General features: G+C 36.1%; 1 long non-coding RNA gene across 1 annotated transcript in view; it reads right to left on the reverse strand.

Annotated features, from left to right (window-relative positions):
* LOC110833220 (uncharacterized) overlaps window positions 1-14,477 on the reverse strand; it is a 153,681-nt gene that overhangs the window by 138,835 nt on the left and 369 nt on the right. The gene's annotated exons all lie outside the window — the stretch shown is intronic.

Genomic DNA, 14,477 nt, shown 5'->3' on the forward strand with positions numbered 1-14,477 from the left:
ATATTCTGGATTACGACACCGTGTAGTTTAAGCGATTACCAACTGTTCGGATGAACATCTTAAAACACAAACGCATTCTACAAGATTAAAACACGTCAACACTTTTAAGACATCAGATTGTAGTAATAGAATCCCTCCACTTCTGTACCAATTATTCTCTAGTATGAATAAAATTTTAATGAATAATTTGTGGGTATCACAAGGTAAAGTTTTACCTTATACTGAGATCGGGTTGACTAGAATTTCATTAATACCAGTCGATACATACCTATAACACTTTCAAACAGCAGTTTCAACCTCAAAAATATTATGGTCAGTTTCAAATGGCTTAGTTGTATGCATTTCACTCTGCGTAATATTATAGGCCTCATGTACATTTAATAGCTTTTACGTGTAAAAATATACGACAATCATAGAAACCTGTTAAGGATAGTGTTCATGTTTCCCGCTACTGACAGGGTGAAATGGTGTTCACTTAAATTGTCAAAGGCGTTCTTCATGACACATCGGGAGTTAATGTCAGCAGGGCGAAAAATGGAGTAAAAATTTAACTCTGGTATTAAAGACAAGAATGGATTCCAAGGTCACTGTCAAAATAAATCGATCCAAATTTATTGTTACAACAATTTGTTCTAACAGTAACTCTGTTTCACATTTTCCCACCAATGTGTTGCAAAAATGATATGTGATCATCGGGGTTATTTATTATTTAGTGTTCTGTCTGACGACAGGTCCATATGAACAGGATCCTTCCATCCTTTTCTCGGACTGGGACCTGTTCATATACGTTCTTGGCAGATGATCCAGAAGTGGTTTGCCATTGCCTTCTTCTGTGTGTGAATGGAGTAATTGTTGGGATGCCACGGAGAAACCGGGGAAGCCCCCGGAGGAAAACTCCGTGTTGCCTAGACCACGGCCTTGCCCAACACAAGTTATAAATTCGGGTACCGCAGGGAATCGAACCCGAGACCCCAGGATTACAAGGCCAGCGTTCTAACCGCTGGACCACCGTGGCTACCTCATCGGGGTTATCTAGTTCTTATGAAAAACGCGATACAGAGACAGACAGACAGACATACATGTTCTTAGCTCATGCTACGTTATGAATAACACAGAACAATCAATACACTAGGGACTATTCTTGAGACGTATCATGGCACAGGATTAATTTTACAATTTACCTTTTAGAATTCCAGTTCAGCTTTGGTTATATGGAAAAAAGCAAATAAACAAAATGACATGGTGGACAGATGAAGTCACAATTCGGCCACATAATTAGCCAGGTTCATTTCCGCAAGACAGAGAAATGAGAAGACTTTTGTCCTCATACACGCATGGCGTCTGTCAGCTGTCATGATTTATGCAGTAGTTGTAAATCGAATGGAGAGAAATGGTAATAGGGGGGAGGGTAGTTCCTATTTGTATTTGCTGCTTACAAATTTCTCGTTATCCAGAGATCGAGGTTGGTTCGTTTTAAAGGACACAACGGAGGACGAACCTTCTCATCCCTTCCCTACCAGATCACGGAAACAGATCCAATTTTCGGAACGTCGTGTTTGGAAAGGCCTAAGATGCTGCAGAATTTTCGAAATAATTTTATTTAACGACATGGTTTTCAGGCCTAAACTATTATTCTAATACTTACTTGTAAACGATGATTTTATGCAAATAATACGTGTGTTTTATAGGTTCCTATAATATTTATTCAGGACATCTCTCGGACAAATGTTTAGTGAGACATGACTGAATAAAAGATTAATTATATTGGACAGACACAAGATAAATTTAAATGCGCTGCACAAGTTAACAATTAATACAATGTAAATCCGATTTATAATTTTCACACTCCAACTTGTGTAAGGAACAGACTGGTTGAGAGGGATTCGATCCCCGACAGAGGCAGAGGACTTTCTTGTAGCATCTGCCACTGCGCCCAAGTGCCCATATGGCGTGCAGCGAAACAACTAAACTTTTACTTCCGCGTTTAGCTTTCATTCACGCATCTTGTGAAAAGATTACCATAAAATGTTTCTTAGGCCTAATTCGTGGAACAGACGTGTATTTGTTGTCCGAAATCATAAACTTGTTCCCCTTTTGTTTTGAATATCACGCTAAACTGGGTTGAAGCTAAGCGTAAGACACACAACGTTCTTTTACTTAAATCCAGGCTCTCAATGTGCACATCACATGCACTAAACTGATGGCAGGAAGTGTATAAATTACCTGTCTAAAAATCCAGTTTCTCTTTCCCTATAACGATACAAAAACGAACAAATAAATGAATCATTATCTGAGCAGTCAATTGGTTATTCAGAATCACAGATATGGTTGGAGTGATAGGTTCATTTTTAAAATAAAAACGTTTTCATAGTTCATATTAATAATTTTATAACAATTGTTATAAAAGATGAAGTCTAAAAAGTATTTAATTCGATATAAATGAAAGCCTTTATTTAAAGAATATACGATCCATGGGGACTATATTGGTAGAACACAACAGGTTAATAATTGTGGATTATCGCTACAACCATTTCTAACAAAAAGACGAACAAACTGTCGCCTTTTCAACACTCCCCCCCCCACCCCATGAATTTTGAAATGCAGTAACAGACATAAATAAAAAAAACTTTGTCACCTCTTACTTGGGTCATTCATTCGTTACTAATTTATCTTTCTTCGTGACAATGAGTTATGTAAGGATATTTTATATTCATTATTAATTGTGAAAATGATCTGTTGAAATTGCATATCTCGTTAAATTATTTTGCCTGATGTAGCTCTTTGATGAGAAAAATTATTTTCTGTTATCACGATACCCTTAGTGGTGTTTTATTCATATACCTCATTCTTTTTCCATGCCACTGACAAGTAAAAACTGTAATCATATATTGAAGTATACAGATGTCTGTATTTTTTTTTTTAAAAAAACATTTCATTTACGTCATGTCACATTCAAGCAAATGAGGAAGGCTACTCATATGTTGGTAGCCAGGAACTGATCATGTTTCGCATTTATGAAATCTGTTTCTCGTGTTCGGAATATTTTATACCAGTTTCATACTCGAGGAAACCCTTGAACGAAAAACAATTACTGTACGTTGACATCGGTAACTTCAATGGGAGAATCCATTTCAATGAGCCACTTCAGTTGGTGGTGGTGGAGTGCATGCACGCCCACTTACCAACTACCCTTGGCGAGGTGCAATAAATCATCTTATATGTGCACCATATTTTGAAAAAGTAATCCAGAATGACAACATTTTGGCTGGAAAACCTGAAGAAAAGAGACCACTTCGAATATCTAATCATATATGAAATTATAGTATTAAATGAACATTTTGGATTAAATTCGTCTGGCTTAAAACAGAGACAGCTTTAGTGAGCACGGTAATGAACCTTAGGCTTCCGTAAAAGACGACGAATTTCTTGAATGTCTGAACATACTGTTTGCCTAGCGAGAAGCCATATGCTCCGTGGAGTTAGTCTGTCTTCATGTCCACTCGAGTCCACTGATTCTCAAAAAGAAAATATTTTTTCACATGGTTGTAGGATTACATTTGTTGCAGAGATCTAGGATTACAAATATTATTTTATGTTACATAAACAAACCTGTACTGAAACCATCCGTAACTGCTCTGAGTCTGTGTCTACTTTATGTGTTATAAAAATACAACAACAAAAAACATCCAACTTTATACGAATTATTAATAGTAAAATTTTTATTCAGAAATGACCATCAAATTGACACATCAGATATAGAAGGTTCTACGTTTGTCATATCAAACACACTATGGCCTTTTATATCGTCCATTCACCTGTTTTACTTACTGGCAGATTTGAAATCAAGAACGAAAGACATTGCTTGTAGATAGTTAATTAAATTTATACGACTTTTAGAACCTGAAATGTAATGCAATACTGAAATGCACAGCATTTGAAAATTTTGACATCTAGTATAAGTCAGTAATATTCATAACTGTCTGTGAATCTTCACGTCCACGACATATCTTAAGGGCAAATTGTCAAGGCTTAAAATCCACTAATGGCAAATGTCTTTAATTTTATACGGGAGTCAAGAATTTGTTAACATTAATTTTAATTGTTTTTAGATTTGTAAGTCATTACCACGGATTTTCTCTGTCTCTCAAGAATTATACAGATGAAAGTAGCAGGTCTGTTAAGAAGCATTCAATTGTCCAAAGGGAGTTCATTCTTAATTCGTAACACAGTCTTTGTTGACGTGTTCCGAAATTTGATGAATATTAAAATCATCATCAGGGAAACGTCTGTTCGAGATATAATATTCCGTGTCTTTGGGCTCAATTCATTGTTTACTAATAGTCCAACAAACAAAATGTAATATGCATATTCATATTAATTAGTGTAATTTCAACTCGAAGCAGTTGCATGAGTAATTAAAATCCTTTTGTATTCCTTCCTTTAATCAAACATAATAACATTTCAAAACGAAATTTCTGGAGTTTCAAAAATGAGAAAAAGGGTATAATCAATATGCAAATGACACTAGCCAATTTGCAGATGTGACAGATATTTCCATTGAAGTTCTAATAACGTAATAACGCACATGTCTCTTCTTATAGACACACTGTTTTTTTTTTAACAAAACGTAATTTTCTCTGATGTCAGGCATGATCACCCACCAGCATCAGGTCTTGCAGGCAGATGTACACTGTTTTGAATCCCATCACCAAAATAAAATTTTGCCAAAAACATAATTATTGTAATTTATTCCGAAACATGTTTATATTCGTGTTTCAGATTTACGGTTTCAAAGTTTGTCCACGATTTTAACTGAATTAGGTTCCTATATTCCCCAGCTAACAGCACAAAGATATTTTTGAGAAACTGATAGTTTGCGTGCTAGTGTAGGAAGTCGCCTACAATTACGCAAACCGGAAGTTTAGGGATACAAGCATGAACCCCTAGATTAGTCGACTCCAAAACATCACAGCCTTTATAGTATTATCCAGTGTCGGAACAGCTCAGTCAACAGCGTCACTAAACTACGAGGTAGACGATCTGGGTTCGATTCCCCGGGGTAGAATTTTTAACTTCGCCACAACGTTAAGAGTCTCCAGGGCCTACCCAGTCTCTTATTAAATTTATACTGTTTTTTTTTTAAATAAAACGGCCAAGGCGTACAGCTGACCACTATTTTACAAGTCTGTAACTTTAAGTATGTTCAACTTTTTTATGTGGGATCTTCCGATCACATTTTATAATGCAAACGCTGGGTACGACGATGTGATTGAGTGTAGATTTTGGGTAGGCTGACATTATATGAAGGCATTTCGGTTTGGGTAACACAACGTAAGGGAAGGGGGGTGAGATGTTATGATATCAAACGCCAAAGGATGTACGCTGAGCAAACTATTGATATGCAGATTACAAAGTAATCGCCATGCAATATGTCGGAAACTCGTTAGAGCTCAAAATTCATAGTTGTATACCGATAACATGTTCCGAGTGTACTGGCCTCACTTGCCTGTCAGTGGAGGCTCGTACAGAAAAAAAAACAAGCAGGTTGTCTCATTGAACCACTTAATGTAGTACATGGAAGAGTATTATTTGCCGTCGTTAAATATCAAGACGTCATAACGAGCTATCGTTTGTCTGTTGATGTAGGTATATATTATCTACTTCTAAGCAGTAAGTACCTCTGAAACGTCGGCAAATTTCTATGAGACTACAAGGCGCAACATTCAGAAGATCGCCATCTTCTCACATTTGCGTTCACTTTGTGAAAATTATGCGCATGATACATAATATTCAAGATTATCAGTCAATAACTGAGCTGTTCTGCTTAAAAACCCTCCAAGAGTCTGTAACTTCAAATAATTACGTCCTAAAACTTGAAAAAGTAAATAAACATAGGCCTATGATGCTGATGCCGGATTTTATTAATATTATAGCCTATATCTGAGGGTTTTATCGACTTGTCTCAAAACTACCAACTTATTTCAACATTTCCTATATATATAGATTATTTTTCATACAAATAAACATTTACGGTTCACCACACAATATATAAAAAAGATATTCAGTAATTTCTACATCTGGCGGTAAACTCATCAACTATACCTGAGGTCCTACTGTCAGAAATATTTTACAAACCCGCCTAAATAATAGGCCTGTTCAGCAAACCGTATAATGGCATTGTTATGTTCGTGGCCACATCATGAAATATATATTAACATGAAATGTAACTCAAAGCAACCCCGAAGGGACAAAGCTTTCACTTTCATTACGACTCTGAAACTCAAAACTGGGTATAAGATCTACTGTTTTGTTTAACATTTAGCTAGATATTAAAAACAAATTGTATTGAAAATGGAAAATATCCTTGGTGAAATATGTATTCCGTGCACATTTCATCTTTAATTTAGGAGTACAGGGCAGAGGAATTTGGCTATGGATCCACTCATTCTTAAATTCGACACTAGGTGTAGCTGGTTGATAGAATTAAACCAGATACCAGTTGAATAGGAGAAGACGAGCTTAAATCATGAAAATGAAGAGAAGACACTAAATTCACAACGGGGAGACAAACTCCGGCCATTCAGTCCCGGACTGCTTTAACTGTGAAAGTTTTTAAACAATTTTACTGCCATATAATAAGTCTAATCTAAATATGGAGCCAGCGTAATTCATTTTTATCCGCTTTACTCTATAGTAATCGTTATTTAAATTAGTAAATTAACCACAAAAACAAATTTAACCAACTACAACAAAGTAGCTGAATCACGTGATCAAATTCGCCGAATCACCGGAATTGTCATTTTCCCTAGGGAGAAAAGAATTGTCCGGTATTAGTTCCCTAAAAGATGATTATAAGCCGCTTTTGTTCTACGACCTGACTCTGAATAAGAGGTATTTTCTCAATTTCTGAAACGTTCTCAGGGCGAAACAGTTAAATCACTGGGAATACGATATTGCACTAGCCCAGCATTATAAGAAACAGCTGTGTGGTGTAAGTGAATATTTTAGATCTGGAGACGCTAGACTGGAGACAAAATATAATATGCAGATTCTTCATAGCTGTATTTTACAGTGTCAGATACTCTTAGGTGATGTTAATGAAAGAGAGAAAAACGCAATATTGCAAATTTACTGTCAAAAGTCGCTAAGTACCACACACCCAAAAAGAAAATTTAATATACACCGTGTGTGTTTTAATATAACACTTCTTCATAAATCCTATTGAAAAAAAAAAAATTATATAAATAAATATTTAGTACTCCACCACTTTAGGTATTGTAGTTCAGGAGTTTTTTTCGTCACATAATAAATCATCTTCAAATTCTGAAACTACGTAACACTGGGCTGTACCTGACCGATGTTTTATTTTATTCATGTGATCGACGAACACAGGATATAAATCTTTGTTGTAAATAAAAAGTGACAGCTGTACATTTTACAGATGATCACTGAGTAGAACAAAAATAAGATAAATCAGAAGAATTCACACTACAAGCAGAAAGGAGAAAGATATTCTAAAATTATGGGAAAAGGAGAGAATGAGATGAAAGAAAAAGGCGTAAGAGAACGAGGATTGGAAGAGTAGGGTAGAAAAGGACTCGGTCTGCATGATAATGTGTACGAGATCGACCTGACATATGACCCTTTCCATACTGCTGATGGCTAACCCGAAATAACGTGTGATTCTTGGTTTAGCTATGCCCTTTGAATTTCAAATACGCACTGCATATGTTAGTGTCTCCGGAGAAAGGCGAGCCCCGGAATCGTCCACTGTAAGTTAAATCTGAGATCTGAATTGTCTCCTATCTCGCAAGTAGTTTTAAAAAATATGATATCAGTGATCAGATATCTACCACAGAACTATAATTGTAGTTTACGAACAGATGAAGGAAAGTTATAAGTAACAGTAAGCACGGAGATATTAAAACTCTGAAATTACAACCATCCTTCGAATTACGATGAAAATTGTTTATAAAGTGAAAATTCCTATATCGAAAATTAAATTCACATTAATTTCAGTGTAGAGAATTCTGACTGGTTTCCTACTTCCAGAAGAAGCACCTAATATTTTCCCCAAACATTTCACGAAACTACTCAATGACAAAAATTAAAATAGTATTTTTATTACACTTACTGGTTATTTAACTATTTAAGCATTGTTTAAGTGTTAAATCAAAAGTCTGCATTGCACAGAAGTATTGTAATTACAGTATAAACATCGAAACTAGCGAAGAATGCCATCATTTGGGATCTTGAGTCGTGTGGTCTGGTAGACATTTATCAGCGTTTCACAGATCCTTTCTGCCGCCTTCATCAGGGCGATAAGCACAATCCAGAAGACAATCACATTCGTAATCATCGCCGTGAGAACCTCAAATCGTATTCAGAACTTGACGTATTCCTCCGCGCTCGTCACTTATGAAAATCTCGATCGTCGGACAAAGATTGTCGCGAAAATAATGTTCGTAATTTTTTTTTTAAAAAAAATAGTTATAAATTTACATTCTTTTTGTAGCAAGAATTCATAAATATGACGTTCGTAAGTCGAGGAATATGCGTACTTGGCGAAGAGCCCAAATTATGAAGTTCCTCATTGCACGATTTTCCTTTTCATGTCATTTCCGATATGAAGACATTCCCCTTACCACACTCCTCTTAAACAATGTTTGCACAGCAATGGCACGTGGTGGAGGGCTGTCGAAATGTCTCCCCCAACTCGCAGCTCTTTCGAGGTCCAGAACGTCCAGTCCGCTCCACTTATGTGGCCAATAAAGGGTAAAATATGACGTAATTTCTGGCATCAAGGACGCAGTAATAGCTTAGGGTCGATAAAGGTCTTCAGGTTCAACTCCTGAAGAGGAATTATCCCCTACCAAGCAAGCGATTATTTGAGACACAGCAGGAAAAGCATGCTTCTCAATTTTCTTATGCTCTGCTAATACATTTTATAGCTTTATGTTTTATTAATGATAGGGCTTAATTCTTTCCCGCAGGTGACACTAATAACTTCAATTTTAGGTATCTATTTAACTTCGACTATTTTAACCAGGTTTTGGTTGTAATTTTGTTCATCTCAGTGAAGAATATTTTATTTATTTTATTATTTAGTGTTCTGTCTGACGACAGGTCCATATGAACAGGATCCTTCCATCCTTTTCTCGGACTGGGACCTGTTCATATACGTTCTTGGCAGATGATCCAGAAGTGGTTTGCCATTGCCTTCTTCTGTGTGTGAGTGGAGTAATTGTTGGGATGCCACGGAGAAACCGGGGAAGCCCCCGGAGGAAAACTCCGTGTTGCCTAAACCACGGCCTTGCCCAACACAAGTTATAAATTCGGGCACCGCCGGGAATCGAACCCGAGACCCCAGGATTACAAGGCCAGCATTCTAACCGCTAGACCACCGTGACAAGGAAGAATATTTACAAAATGAATAAATATAACTTCAGAATATTTCAATGTGGCGCATAAATCCATGTTTCCTGTACTGTTGATACACGCGAGGAACCTCAAGAGAGAAATACCGAGAGATATACAGATTTATAAGGTATATTCCTCACGTAGAAAGAAGCTACATCTCTATCGATGGAACATATCTCTGTGTGTCACCTCAGAAGGGAATATTTATACCATTTCCTTACTCTCCCCAAGAGCGGTGGGTTTTCCATGAATATGTGATAATTGAAATGTCATTTCATCCAACCCCGTAGCATTCGATGTCGTCCTCCTTTGAATCTTTTACTCAGGAATGTTTTCCTTATAAAAATTCACTGCTTTCTGAAATGTTTTACAGTGACGTAGTCTCTATCAATTTTCATGAACCACAGGCCCTCTCGTGTCTGTGATTATTTACCCAAGCTAAAATTCTGCCGTCTCCAAGAGTGATTCAGTCCCATCCCACTTTATACGCGGTCGCAATTAAAAATTACAAAAATTTTACCTATCATCTTCTGTCCGTCTGCTTTCAACAACAACGCGAGGACTTGTCAATGTATTCTGATTAAATTTGATGCTGGGGTATTTTATTAAAATGTGTCGAAACAGTCCCCTCGAGCCCTACTTCTTTTACATCCATTTTAATATTATCCTACAATATAGTTTAATTTAATCTAATTTATGACCTATCATGTCCATGCTGTATGTTCAACAGGCCTCACGTTTCGAGTCACTGCAAAGTCAGTATGAGTAGGAACTTCAAACGAGACAAATCTTCTTAAAATCGGAAACATTTATATATGATTACAGATAAGATTTTGAAATATCTGCTACTCGCCTGTTCCTTCTCTATTCCTCCTTAATTCTTTGCCGTATGTAAGATTTGTTAACTTTAACTGCATCATAAATACTTAATTTATTCATAAACAGCTTATTTATTAAAACAGTAACTTAAATTTTGTGGATATAATAGTCTTACCTAGTAAATTCTGGGATAGTGTCTTAAAATAGGCCATGGCCTTTTCGATATATCATACACAAATCACACTATCAACCACGTCTTCTATCCAGTGGAGCTGATAAAAGCAAATATATAATGGGTGATATTTTAGTTTCAGTTTTATGTAGATTATGAAGACTTTATTTTAAATCTTAAATTTGATTTCGTACGAAAAATAAAACGTAAGTATATATCGCATGTATTGTTACGTAACAAAACAAAGGTAACTTGAACGTACGAGAACTAACCAGCCCGACATAATCTGTACCATTTCAGGAATGCCAAACCTATCCGTCATCAGAGTTATTTATTCTTACGCAATCTGACATCACGCCCGTATTTCAATCTCGGTGACATGAATCATGACTCAACAGTGTTCGTTCTGATTCTGGAATACGTATCAATAAATTATCCTTATCATGTATTCCATCAGCAAAAATCTATTCGGTTAGTATTTTAATTATTTTTTTTACAATTGTTTTCATAAGATATGCTGGTACTTACCTACGTATATCAGTCATGCTTGAAACCTCAGAACAAATATCAGTAACAATATATATTATTAATTTAACCCTTTAAAGAGTAGAGGTAACTTTGTGTACCACCTGCTTTCCAATCAATAACTCTGCATTTTTACTGATTTCATGTGATTCTCAATGTAAACAGTGATTATTTCCTTAAACAGCTTTAACAAAATGGTCTTTGTAACGAAGTGTTGTTTTCTTTGCGGTACGGACCGGATTCTTAAATATTATTAAGTACAGCTTCGTACTTCAAGGACAGATGTTAACCAAGTGATGAATAATATGCATTTTCAGAGGTATTTAGTTAAATTCATGGTACAATAACTAGCCAATAGCTTTAAATCATCTGTTCATCAAGTCATTACGAGATTTATATTAATTTTTTCCATCACTGTCACTAGGTTTCGGAAGGTGTGACACTTCCACGTATGGAGAGTAGTTTAGAATGTGTTAAATAAGCGGACGCGGACAGCCGACAGGTGGTGGTGCCAAACTTAGCGACCAAGATGGGAAGTCACAATTGTAGTATGTAAAATGTAACGTTTTAAAATGTTACACAGAGACTCGGTCTGACTCTTGTGAACACGGCAACAAATCTTTAGGTTCTATAAAATATTCAGAATTCATTGTATAGCTGAGCAACTATTAGCTTCTTCAGAAAGAACTCTGCTTCATGGAGATAGTGTGTTTAATTTCGTCATTAATTTTTTGTACTTTTAAAATCAATATTCTGTAATAGGATGATTAAAATTATAAACATTCTGAAACGTAACCATAAAATATATGATATTACGTACTTGCAATGTGGGGGGTCGACTTATTTTAAAAAACTGGTCGCAGCCGATTGGTTAACACTGCTTCGTGTTTGGAAGATATTGGATTCGAATCCGGGCCCGGTGGCCATCTACTTTCACTGATCCTTTTCACACTTTCCTTTCTCCCCTCAAAGAAAATGTCCTTGAAGTGTCTTAATTCAGGTCAAGGCTATTTTTATTTGGAATCAGCATTTATTAATCATACCATTCGACGCTACAACACACGGACTAAGCTATAGACTAACTAACTAACTAGATGGCTTACCGAACCCGAAGGTTCATCACCGAATTAACAAAAGCCCTCCACCGGACCCTGTCCTGGGCCAACAAAATCCAGTTTCCTTCAACTCCTATCTCCCATAGATCCCGCCTGAGATTATCCTCCCATCTACGTCTAGGTCTCCCCAGCGGTCTCTTCCCTTCAGGTTTCCCAACCAGTACCCGGTGCACACCTCTTGTCCCATCCATGCGCGCTACATGTCCCGCCCATCTCACTCTTCTCGACTTAATCACCCTCACAATACTGGGGGAGCAGTACAGATTTTTAAGCTCGTCATTGTGCAGTTTTCTCCACGCCCCATCGTCTTCCCTCTTAGGCCCAAATATCCTCCTCAACACCCGATTCTCAAACACCTTAGACATCGTCGTTAAATAAACAATAAATAAATTAATGAACTTTTGCCGTCCTGACGTCAAGGCATCGTCATTTAATTAATACAGGTCTTTAAAAAAAAACTGAAACCCAGATAAAGTGCGTATAATTAAAATACCGCGTCCTTTAATTTTCTCTGCAAGAGACGGTCTCCACTTCTTTTCCTTTGTCAGTTCCATTATTCTCCACATTCATCAATGTTTTTTTTTCTCTATATTTTCACTGCTCCTTACTCCTTATGCCTGTTTTATATTTGTTTTGTGTTTAGTCTGTAAATGGGTGTGCATGAAAGGGTATGTCGTCAAAGGCACGATGATAAACTTTTCTTCCTCTGAGTATAGAATGTTCGTTCCCCCTCTCCGGTCATATCAAAAAAAAAAAAATTGTTTTTTCTTAAATGAACTCCTAACATGAGTGGCTTTTGTAACAGATGTGCAAATGAACACACAGGCAATACGACATAAACATGAATACGTGCCCCCCCCCCAGCTAACATTTTTTTTAAATTATGAAAATGAAAAGTTACTTCCGTACATAACTGATATATGTAAAAGAAACATATTTTAATTCTGGCCACATTTAATTCGTACGGAATTTCTGCGTGATGTAAAATCTGAAACTGGTTAGGCACTTACAAACTTTTGGTAGACGTAGACAACTCATGAAACGTTTGTCGCAGGAACACAATCAATACAGTATCAATTTCAATGTGAAATAAATAAATTACATTTTCCTGTAACATTAAATACCCCATACTTCGTGAACTCAACACGTACAAGTGTGTTCCTGATATCACGACATTAATATTTTGGTACAGATAATACTGTAAAGCAAAAATAAAGATTTCCTTAACAGTAAGCCCCCAAATTTTGAGTTTTTGGGGCGCAAAACACAAAATTAATTTTCACAAGAAACTATTCTGTAGACTTTGTGCATGAAAAATGTTAAGTTGCTGAATCTCGAAGCAGATAGTTCATATATTTACATTTTTAATTTTTATTTTAATTTCTCGAACCTTTATTATGGATCTCTGGCTACGAAGTAAATTTTTAAAAATTAAAAAAGGCAATAGTAATTCACGATTACAATGAAAAGAATGGATCAAAGACAAATTACAAGATAAACGTATGTAAATATGATTATTATTATTATTATTTTATTATTATTTATTTACTGATCTTTAAATATATAAAAAAAATTAAGGAGGTAATTTCAGTACCAAATTTATGCTATTGTTTCCTGATAAGTTTATTTCCAGACGAACCTCTGACCTTTGCTAAAATCCACCGCTGTTGTGTCACATTTAAATTCATCAATCAGTAACCCAACGTAATTCAGAATTATAACTTTCGCAAAGAAAGTACGCAAGCTATACGAAGTATGGAACTATATGTCCCATAATCCTTTACCTTGACTTCATGTATAATTGAAGTGCTAATCAATTTGTGCCACCATTCCATTATAGTCATTTTATAGGAACGCTTTAATGTTCATTTCCTTTGCTGTGGCTTCATGTCTGCTCGTATGCAGTACCAAACTCTCTCTTTCCAAAAGGAGTTTAATTAAATTTGATATGGCAAAAGCTTCTGCTTTAATGTATCGACCAAATTCAATTTTGGCCCGCGTTGAACAATTAAGACTACCGAGCGAAACGATACTCGGCTCACAGGAGAAGTAGATGTTCATGTTTAACGTATCAAACTATTCTGGTGCATTTAGGATACTAATTCCACTTTTGCAGTATCGTTTCCTATTCTGGCTCGTGACACCGTGTAATCTTGTAGGTTAAGATGGACACAGTACGTTCCTCCTAAATGATTGTATTCAACCACAAGATTACACGGTGACACAACACAGATAATCACATATTTTACATGTTATAGAATCGAGGAAGACATTTTTCATTTAACTGCTATTGTAACCACGAGATCGTGCCACTTTCCGGCATCTTGTAATAACACAAATGTACGTGGATTTTGAGACGAGAATTTATGAAGCGGTATTTTCGTCTATATTCTATTTGTGAGTGCTACACCACTTACTCTGCCATT

This window comes from Zootermopsis nevadensis, unplaced genomic scaffold, assembly GCF_977971745.1.
Source record: "Zootermopsis nevadensis isolate Lab colony 2312 unplaced genomic scaffold, Znev_1.0 Znev_ptg000011l, whole genome shotgun sequence".
NCBI classification, from domain to species: domain Eukaryota; kingdom Metazoa; phylum Arthropoda; class Insecta; order Blattodea; family Termopsidae; genus Zootermopsis; species Zootermopsis nevadensis.